General features: G+C 37.7%; 1 protein-coding gene across 5 annotated transcripts in view; it reads left to right on the forward strand.

Annotated features, from left to right (window-relative positions):
- The window catches only part of fhod3b (formin homology 2 domain containing 3b), a 242,668-nt gene that overhangs the window by 173,583 nt on the left and 58,744 nt on the right, over positions 1-10,341 (forward strand). The window lies entirely within an intron of this gene.

Genomic DNA, 10,341 nt, shown 5'->3' on the forward strand with positions numbered 1-10,341 from the left:
ACCAAATGGAGGCCAACATTTTTGGCCTCACATCAGTGCTTGAAGTGGACGGTGTCCTGCAGAGTCTCAGCGATCACATTCTCTTTTTGTTAATTATCCAGTGTTGTCTGTTAAACAGTAGATTCTGGGGAAAAACAGGTCTTAGCAATAGCATCTACTATTATCCATGTTAGTACAATAAGGAAAGTACCTTTAGGGTTAGAGAGAGTGGTACAAATGTCTCTTAAACCCTTACAGTGCTGTTATCTGTTGACCTGAATATAAAATGCTAATTTCTTATTTATTTGGGCTGGAGCCTTCTTAGAACGAGCATCTTCTGAAATGGAATTTGGGCTTTGGTTTATTTTTATTGTCAGAACTACAAAATTCTGGAAAAAAATTGTCATGTTGTGCGAAACATATAGATTTAGTGATCCCGGATAACTTAAAATCAAACAAGTCAGAGCTTTTCTTCATGTCACTCACACTTAAAGGGGACCCTATAATGATTTTTATCTATAATTGAAACATTTCCTTCTGGTTTACATATTGTTTTGGATATGATTTGGGCTAAATGTTGCATATATTTTGTTCTACGGTAACGCCACCTATATATATATATATATATATATATATATATATATATATATATATATATATATATATACACACACAGTGGGGCAAAAAAGTATTTAGTCAGCTACCGATTGTGCAAGTTCTCCCACTTGAAATGATGACAGAGGTCTGTAATTTTCATCATAGGTACACTTCAACTGTGAGAGACAGAATGTGAAAAAAAAAATCCAAAAAGCTCTCACTGACGGAAGGAGGTTTTGGCTCAAAATCTCACGATACATGGCCCCATTCATTCTTTCTTTAACACGGGGATCAATTGTCTTGTCCCCTTAGCCGAAAAACAGCCGTGCTTCACAGTAGGTTTGGTGTTCTTGGGATGCAAGTCAGTATTCTTTTTCCTCCAAACACGACAAGTTTTTTTTTATACCAAAATGGATACATGGATGATACAGCAGAGGATTGGGAGAATGTCATGTGGTCAGATGAAACCAAAATAGAACTTTTTGGACTTAAAGTCGTGAACGCTTTTTTTTACAGACACGGCTGATAAACATAATATAGATTCACCCAGTTACATTAGTTACACCTGCCCACATAAGTCATTATAAAAAAGCATAGAAGAGCAGCTTTTATGTCACCACATGTCGCACGTCAATGTTATTATGCGCATGAAAATTATATTTTATGTGACCTATTTTCATGTTTCCTCATAGCCTGAAGCTGGCTGAGAGCTTAACTTAACGTCTGAATAAGTGAGCCCGCCGCCCTGTGAGGTCACATCGTAGCCAGACTGCAAAATGATTTGATTGATTTGATGTTTTGGAATCGTTTTAACACGAGTATCCAACGTCGTACCTTTTTACATTGTTATCCCAAAGATGAAAATCATTGTAGGTCCCTAAGTGACTTGCGTGGAGAGATGCAGCTGCAACACACTTGGGGAAAAAAACAAGCTCAAATGTTGGGCAATTTAGCAAACAGAGGAGTTATGATGCTTTTTTTAAATATAATGCTGATCAATAAAGCAGAGTCATCAAACAACTGAAAAACATCCAATAAATATAATATATTCTTATTGTAATAAATTACCAGTTAATTTACTTGCATAAAAACATGATTTATTTTATTTTTGGGTGTGTCTTTAAAGAAAGTCTCCTAAATCAAACCTTGGAAAAAGAGTGGCCATCTAATATTCAGGGTTTATATATATATATATATATATATTATATTATTCTATAAAAGAATACATGAGATAAGAATAGTAAATGAGACACAAAAATGTTTATATTCTTCTTCCTCAAAATCATGTACTGCCCTGTTTCACACTGCAATCAAATTGACCAATTGGGCAATGCTGATTGAGCCCTACGTTTTACATTAGGGATCCGCAATATTTACATCAGGGGTACGTGATATAGACGATATACTATATAATTGACATAGACATAGTGCGAAGCAATCCTTGCCTCCATGGTGGCAAATAAACTAAGTTTCTTACAAGTACCATCACTGGTACTGGAGCCAGCATTGTTTTTTGCTTATGTTTATGTATTTTTCCCTTTTAACTTTATTTTGCTCACATTATTGTATGTACCAAAACTAAATAATACAAATGAAAATTATTTAAATATTTGATTATTATTGTTAGGCTGCCATCTTGTGTTTTTTGTCTGGTTGTGATTGTGATAAAAAAATATATATGTATTTATAATTTAATGATCTTGAAAATTTCAAGTATCAGCATTGGTATGCTAATAGTTTTGACAAAATAATGCAACATGAAAATCAGTCAAATTATTGTAACCCGTTTTGAAATGGTTCTGTTATCATTTATATGCTAAATCCTTTATTGGATTTATTATTTAAGCTGCAATATATATTGCAATATAGATTTTGTGAATATAGATTGTAGGACACATTGCTCATCTTCAGTTTGTATTCTGCCTGGCAACAAGTATATAAAATGTATGTGGTAAACCAAAAAAGGAAGTTCAGTTGTATATCAATCGTGAAGTTTTTAGGGATTACAGATGACTGTTCAGTTTGTTGCCGCAAACACCAGACTGTAAGAAAACGACTTTAGTTTTTCCCAGTACCGATATCTATAAAAAGACCAAAAGAAACGGGAAATGTGCTTCACTTTTTGGACACCCAGGTAACATATTCTCCAAAAGCAGTTTCATGAGTCATTTAATCATAAATAGGTGGAATTAAGTTTGTTGTTCAGCGATGTGGCAGCTATGAAAGTAATTAGATGTTTCCCAGGGTTGCATTTTCCATAATGAATGGTAATTTTAGTTTTTTAAAACAAGTCACAGTATCGTTTTGCCCCAACAAGATAAATGCAGTCGGTGCGGTTTCCGTGTATTTACATTTAAATATCCTAAACCGGCAGCTGGCGTTGACTTAATTCCATGACGCAGCACTTTTGATGACTCAGAGGAAAAGGTCGTGATTGTGCGGTTGTTGGTCGGGTTTATAAATGTTTACATCTTTGATTTGTCTATCTTATGTTGATACTGCATGTTTTTTTGCTTCTGGTTCAGGACAATCTAAGCATAGGCTCATTTAGAGGTTGACTTTGGGGCGCCACAACGTGTCATCTGTCAGCAGCTGAGCAATCACGTTGTGTGAAGTGTCATTAGGTGCAGTTTTCATGCTGTTTGATGGTGCAGTGCAGCACTAAGCATTTGTGCAGTATAATAAATAATAACTTAAAGGGTTATATTAGGATTTTTTTTTTTTTTTACATTTAAGACACTTCCTTGTGATCTACATAACATGTAATGGTGGTTCTTTGGTCAACATTTTGCATAGATTATCTTTCAAGCTGCTGAGTAACCGTCTCTTCAGGATGCCTCGTTTTGTGGGGGATCTTTTTTTACACGCCTCCACTACGACATGCCGTCATCCACGCAATACTTTTTCATAACATGGTCACTACTGCCTAGTTTCTCTTGTTATATTCTTATTTTACTGTTATATTTTTATTCCCATTGTTGCTTTTTATTTTTATTCTTATTGCAATATTTTTCTATTTTGTTTCCATCTATACCCCCATTATTTACTTTTTACTTTTTAAATTGATCTCAACTGACATACTCAGTGGCCTAGTGGTTAGAGTGTCCGCCCTGAGATAGGTAGGTCGTGAGTTCAAATCGAGTCATACCAAAGACTATAAAAATGGGACCCATTATCTCCTTGCTTGGCACTCAGCATTAAGGATTGGAATTGGGGGTTAAATCACCATAAATGATTCCCGGGTGCTGCACCGCTGCTGCTCACTGCTCCCCTCACCTCCCAGGGGGTGATCAAGGGGATGGGTCAAATGCAGAAAATAATTTTGCCATATCTAGTATGTGTGTGACAATCATTGGTAGTTTAACTACTTTAACTTTAACTCTGTACATTGCTGCTGGAATTTTAATTTTCCTGAAGGAATCAATAAAGTACTATCTATCTATCTATCTATCTATCTATCTATCTATCTATCTATCTATCTATCTATCTATCTATCTATCTATCTATCTATCTATCTATCTATCCATCCATCCATCCATCCATCCATCCATCCATCCATCCATCCATCCATCCATCCATCCATCTATGTTGTAGTTTTTAACGCTTTCATATCGAGTCTACTGACAGATATAAGTTAGAGCTATACGCTAGTTTTTTTTTTACAAATGGCCATAGCGGAGGACGCATGTGCATGTACGAGCCCGTCTGCCTCACAACAAGATGATAAAGGAAAAGAAGGAACTTATAGACTATATTGCTGACTACAATGGCGGACTCGGGCAAAGCACTTTGGGTAAATCTCTGACGATGTCACACACGGGAACAACGTTACACTTTGGGAAAATTCCAAAGGGCTCGTTTAGTGGAAGTATGAAGGAAGGCATGATTGTTTTATAAATATCTCTGCTATGTGTCCATGAATTTAAAGTTGTGTGACTAATACAGGTCCTAAATACACAAAAATCGGTACCAATAGGTAAAAATAGTTTGCATAGTAGGTGCCCTTTAATTAAATCAAGATGAATGATACCAGACAAGTACGGGTTTTTTCCATATACTGTATGCTACTGTACACCGTAAAGACCATAAGCTTGTTATATTGCTTAATGCAGGTTGGACATCCGCTACCAATTTAAAAAGAAGACTATAGCTCGCCTGGGAAAAGTCTGGAAAGTCATTTTTATTTTAGTTTGAGTCTGGGTGCTTCGTTCTGGCCTCAGTAGAGCAGCTGTTCATCATGTCATTACTGCTGTCACTCATCCATCAGCAGCGCTCCCAACCAGAAAGGGGGGCTGTCAAGGGTAGAAGGTGACTCTTGAGTCCACGCTGACTGAGTGGGTTAATCATGTTTTTATAAACACACACACAGATATGGTCTCTACATTGCCCATGCCTCCGATCAGGGATGGTGGCACGAGAGGACTGTCAGGAATGCTCGGGTCTGACATGTTGTGAGTAATTAACTCTGATTGATAAAAGATGAACTGCAGCATTGGTGCACACGTCCACAGTCAGGAGCTGCACCTGGGAATTATTCTGTCTTATCTTTGGCATAATGCCCCTGCCCCTCCGAAGATGAGGACGGGGCAAATATGTGACCGAAGGTGCAGCCTCTTATCCCGTCATGCCATGAGAAGTAGTTTAGCAAAAGGAGATTAGGGCCTACTAGTGAGGAGCTCTAAATAAGCCAGTCTAAGTCTTGGACCGAGCTGTTGGTCAAGGAAAACTGCTTTATTGGGTAATCATTTCTTGTCAGAATTGGAAATGCTCATAAACCTATGTTAAGGTAAAATTCTAGTCATGTATAGATATTATTTTCTCTGTCAAAACAACAAGCATTTTGGACAATTGATTAATTGTAAGTCATGTATGTATACATATAAGTGTGCGTGTGTGTGTATATATGTACTGTGTATATGTACGTAAATGTGTATATGTATATATGTGTGTGTATGTATGTGTGTATAAATATATATATATATATATATGTGTGTGTGTATATATGTATATATATATATATATATATATACATATACACATATTTCCACTTTTTCAAAAATACGCTAACTTGATGCTAACTTACATTGTCTTTTACATATGCATGCTACTGATCAGTATTAGTGATTTTACATGGCGATTTTAACATTTCCAAATTTGAGAATGATTCATACAACTAAGATGTACATAACTTACAGTATTTACACTTTGTAGGGCACAACAAAAAGACTGGTCAGTCATTCAGCTTCATAGCAAAGACTACTTCTTCAATATAGAACACACCATAGCCTATACACAACTGCCATCTAACGTCTTGGAATTGGAACTGCATGCAAAGTACTAGGGCTGGGCGATATATCGATGTATGCGATATATTTCGGGTTTGTCTCTGTGCGATATAGAACATGTCTATATCGTGATATTCGAGTATACGTTCTCACGCAGTTGTTTTTAGCTGCGGGCATTAAACTGCATGCATCTCTCCCTCTTTCTTGTCTCTCCTTCTCACAGAGACTTAAAACAAGCGCACCTTCTTGCATACGTCATGCGTGCAACGTCACACGCCCTCCCCGAGCAGAGAGGTAGCAGCATGGGTAACGTTAGCTGTGATGCTAGCGAAGCCGTGTGAGTGGTAATACGAGAGAAAGAAGGTGCGAATCTGGTAACAAATGAAGGAAGAATTAATTCCCAATAAAAACAGCAGAGGGTCCATCGTCTGGCGGTGGTTCGGCTTCAAGCGGGAAGATGTCGAATAGACAACTTTAATTTGTCAAGTGTGGGGCACAAGCGTTGCTACCAGAAGTAGCATTACTGCTAATATGTAGCATCATTTGAAAAGTCACCCACTAATAACTGTTTAATAAATACAGTTTTGGTCAATTGACTTAGTTGTGATTTCCTTCTCTGCATGAAAGTTTAAAATGAGCATATATTAATGCAGTATGAAGAAGAATGTTTTAATGTAGACACATAGAATCATCATACTGCTGTGATTATATGTATCAAGTGTTAATTCAAGGCTAAGGCAAAATATCGAGATATATATCGTGTATCGCGATATGGTCTGAAAATATCAGGATATTAAAAAAGGCCATATCGCCCAGCCCTACAAAGTACTGTATAATACTTACAAATGAGCACAAATTATTATTGTTATTATTATTATTATCACAACATTATTAGCTCATTCATGAATGTTACATAAAAAAATATTTTGTGATAACACCACATCTGTTCTAAATGTAGCTCTTTTTAACTTCAAGGTTTCCTAATAAGTACCTGTATATTGCAAAACAAAGCAACAGAACCAATGTTGTAATTACTGCAGATAGTAGTCTGCTAAATCAGCATTAATCTCCCTGATTTGAGTAAAAAGTTGAACACCAACATATACTAGTGCTTGCAGACGTAAAGACAGCTGCTGGATGTTGATTAGTCATGTTACTTCAAATGCTGCTACTGGCATCTTGCGGCGATAATAACTGCATCAAGGGGGTTGCCTACCGCTACAGCTGTTTATGATGCTAGGTAGTATTTATTTTTGTAGACTTCACACCCGGAGACTTAATGGGAGCATTTACAGTACGTTAAAATGTTACCTGGAATGGATGAACTCGTCTTTTTCCAGTATTGCTTATGAGGTAAATTGAGAGTCTGAAGAATAAACCGACAATTGGGACAAATCGTATTTGACGTCCAAGTGTCCATCTACCTCAAGACGTTAACTGATTGTCTTCATGTTTTTTTTATTGTTTTCTTTTACCAGTTTTCCTGACTTGCGATACATTTGAATGGAATTCTTCCCATCAGCTGATTAATGGCCATAGTGGGGTCAAGCTGGGCTCATCCTGTTAGTGTGAACGCATTAACCCCTTTGTGTGTGTGCGGATTTGATTCTGCTAAGCGCCTACTGTTTAAAAAAAAAAAAAAAAAAAAAAATGTACTTCCCCCTCTCCCCAATATTCTCTTTTAACAGAAGCCCCACACTTGTCTGACCCGAGCTCTTCCCCACCGAGATCCCTCAGCTCATATTTTCTCTTATTTATGTCTAGGCTTACACATGGAAGTCATGTCAGCGTCCATCGAAGCGGTCTGCTCAAATATTTTCCTTGCGGTCACGTCCGCTGACTTGAGGGATGAGTGCGCCAAATTGTTTTTGAAGTTAGCATGCTTACTTTTTAACAATTTTTTTTTTACCCTGGCAGTAGTTTGGGTTTATTTGAAGCGAAGTTATATAATTAACAACAATGCATCATGTAAGCTTTTTGAATACAGCCTATAAAGTTAAAAGGTAAAGTACCAATGATTGTCACACACACACTAGAGGTGTTGAAATTATCTTCTGCATTTGTCTCATAACCCTTGATCCTCACCTGGGAGGTGAGGGGAGCATTGGGCAGCAGTGGTGGCCGCGCCTGGGAATCATTTTTGATAATTTCAACCCTTGATGCTGAGTGCCAAGCAGGGAAGCAATGGGTCCCATTTTTACAGTCTTTGGTATGACTTGGCCGAGGTTTGAACTCAAGACCTACCAATCTCAGGACGGACACTCTAAAAATGATGGAATCACCAAACTTGGGAAATGTTTATTTGATTGTTTAATTTTCTGGAATAAAAGCAGAAAACACTTTATGGAATGGGACTTATGGAATCACTCAATTCTGAGAAAAAAAATAAAATCGTCTTATGAATGTTCATGTCCCAAGCTAACACCTCCATCAAATTGAATCTGTTCATTAGTCTGCAGTTAAAAATGAGTTTTCCCATCTTGGAGAGCTGTTAGCTTGTTTGACATGAATCACGGCTCCAACACGAACGATGTCAAATGATAAAAAGGAGAGAACTATCAAGCGTCTTCGAGAAGGTAAATCATCACGCAATGTTGCAAAAGATGTTAATTGTTCGGGCAGCTGTGTCTAAAATCTGGACCAAGTAAAAACAACATGGAAAGGTTGTTAAAGGCAAGCATACTGGTAGACCGAGGAAAACATCAAGAACAAGAACAAATGGGCAGAAACTGGAGTCACCGTCAGTGTGAACTGTTAAGAAAGCGCCTAAATGAAATGGGATATAAATACAGAAAAGCTCAACAAAAGCCATCATTAAAACCTAAACATGAAAAACAAGGTTCCAATGGGCCAAGGAAAATGAATAGTGGATTATGGATGACTGAATAAGTCATTTAGTGATGAATCGTGAATATGCATTGGGCACGGTGATCAATCAATCAATCAATGTTTACTTATATAGCCCTAAATCACTAGTGTCTCAAAGGGCTGCACAAACCACCACGACATCCTCGGTGATGACGTACAACTTTTGTTTGGTGCCGTTCCAAAAAGATTTTTGAAGACGACAGCCTGAAGAAAACATGCGCATTTATACAGTAATTGATGATATGGAGCTGTATGTCAGGTAATGGCACTGGGGAGATGGCCATCAGAATCAGAATAGTGGGCAGCATAGCTCGGTTGGTAGAGTGGCCGTGTCAACAACTTGAGGGTTGCAGGTTCTATTTCCGCTTCAGTCATCCTAGTCACTGCCGTTGTGTCCTTGGGCAAGACACTTTACCCACCTGCTCCCAGTGCCACCCACACTGGTTTAAATGTAACTTAGATATTGGGTTTCACTATGTAAAGCGCTTTCAGTCACTAGAGAAAAGCGTTATATAAATATAATTCACTTCACTTCACTTCACTTCACTTTATTGCCATTGTTCCACGGGGACGGCGTGGCGAAGTTGGGAGAGTGGCCGTGCCAGCAACCTGAGGGTTCCTGATTCAATCCCCACCTCCTACCAACCTCGTCACGATCTGTTGTGTCCTTGAGCAAGACACTTCACCCATGCTCCTGATGGTTCGTGGTTAGGGCCTTGCATGGCAGCTCCCGCTATCAGTGTGTGAATGTGTGTGTGTATGGGTGAATGTGGAAATAGTGTCAAAGCGCTTTGAGTACCTTGAAGGTAGAAAAGCGCTATACAAGTATAACCCATTTACCATGGTTTGAGAACGGGTTCACAAACTAGGAATGTTTCATGTTGCAATCGTGCAACATCATTACATCTTCAATAAATGCACAAGATTATTTTGACATTTTGGACACGCATTTTATTCCATCAATGCAAAAAAATGTTTGGGGATGATGACATCGTTTTTCATAATGACATTGCATCTTGTCATAGAGCAAAAACTGAAGACTTTCTTTGAAGAAAGATACATAAGGTCAGTGTCATGTCCTGAAAATAGTCCAGATCTCAATCAAATGTAAAATGTGTGGTTGAAATTGAAGACAATAGTCCAGGACGAGACTTTAACCTGCAAAGCTGATTTGATGACAGCAATCAGAGAAAGTTGGAGCAAGATTGATGAAGAGTTTTGTTTGTTACTCAAAAAGTCCCTGCCTCTGAGGATGAAAGCTGTTATAAAAGCCAGAGGTGGTGCAACAAATTACCAGTGGTGTGCTGTTGTGTTTTTTTCCTCAGAATTAAGTGATTCCTTATTTAATCACTCGCTTGATCTAAAAATAAATGTTACTGACTACCACAAATTATGTTTTTTATTTATTCTAGTGTTTCTTAAAGCCAGAAAGATGCCATTTAAAAGGACTGTAGTTTTGTTTCATGTCTGTTATTTGCTTTTTTTTATCCAAAATTAAGCTAAATGAACATCCTCCAAGTCTGGTAATTCCATAATTTTTTTTCCAGGAGTTGTATATTACTCATGCGGTATCAGGCTGCACTGTCCAAAAACACAAATTTTGATATTTCTA

This window comes from Nerophis ophidion, linkage group LG11, assembly GCF_033978795.1.
Source record: "Nerophis ophidion isolate RoL-2023_Sa linkage group LG11, RoL_Noph_v1.0, whole genome shotgun sequence".
Lineage (NCBI taxonomy): Eukaryota > Metazoa > Chordata > Actinopteri > Syngnathiformes > Syngnathidae > Nerophis > Nerophis ophidion.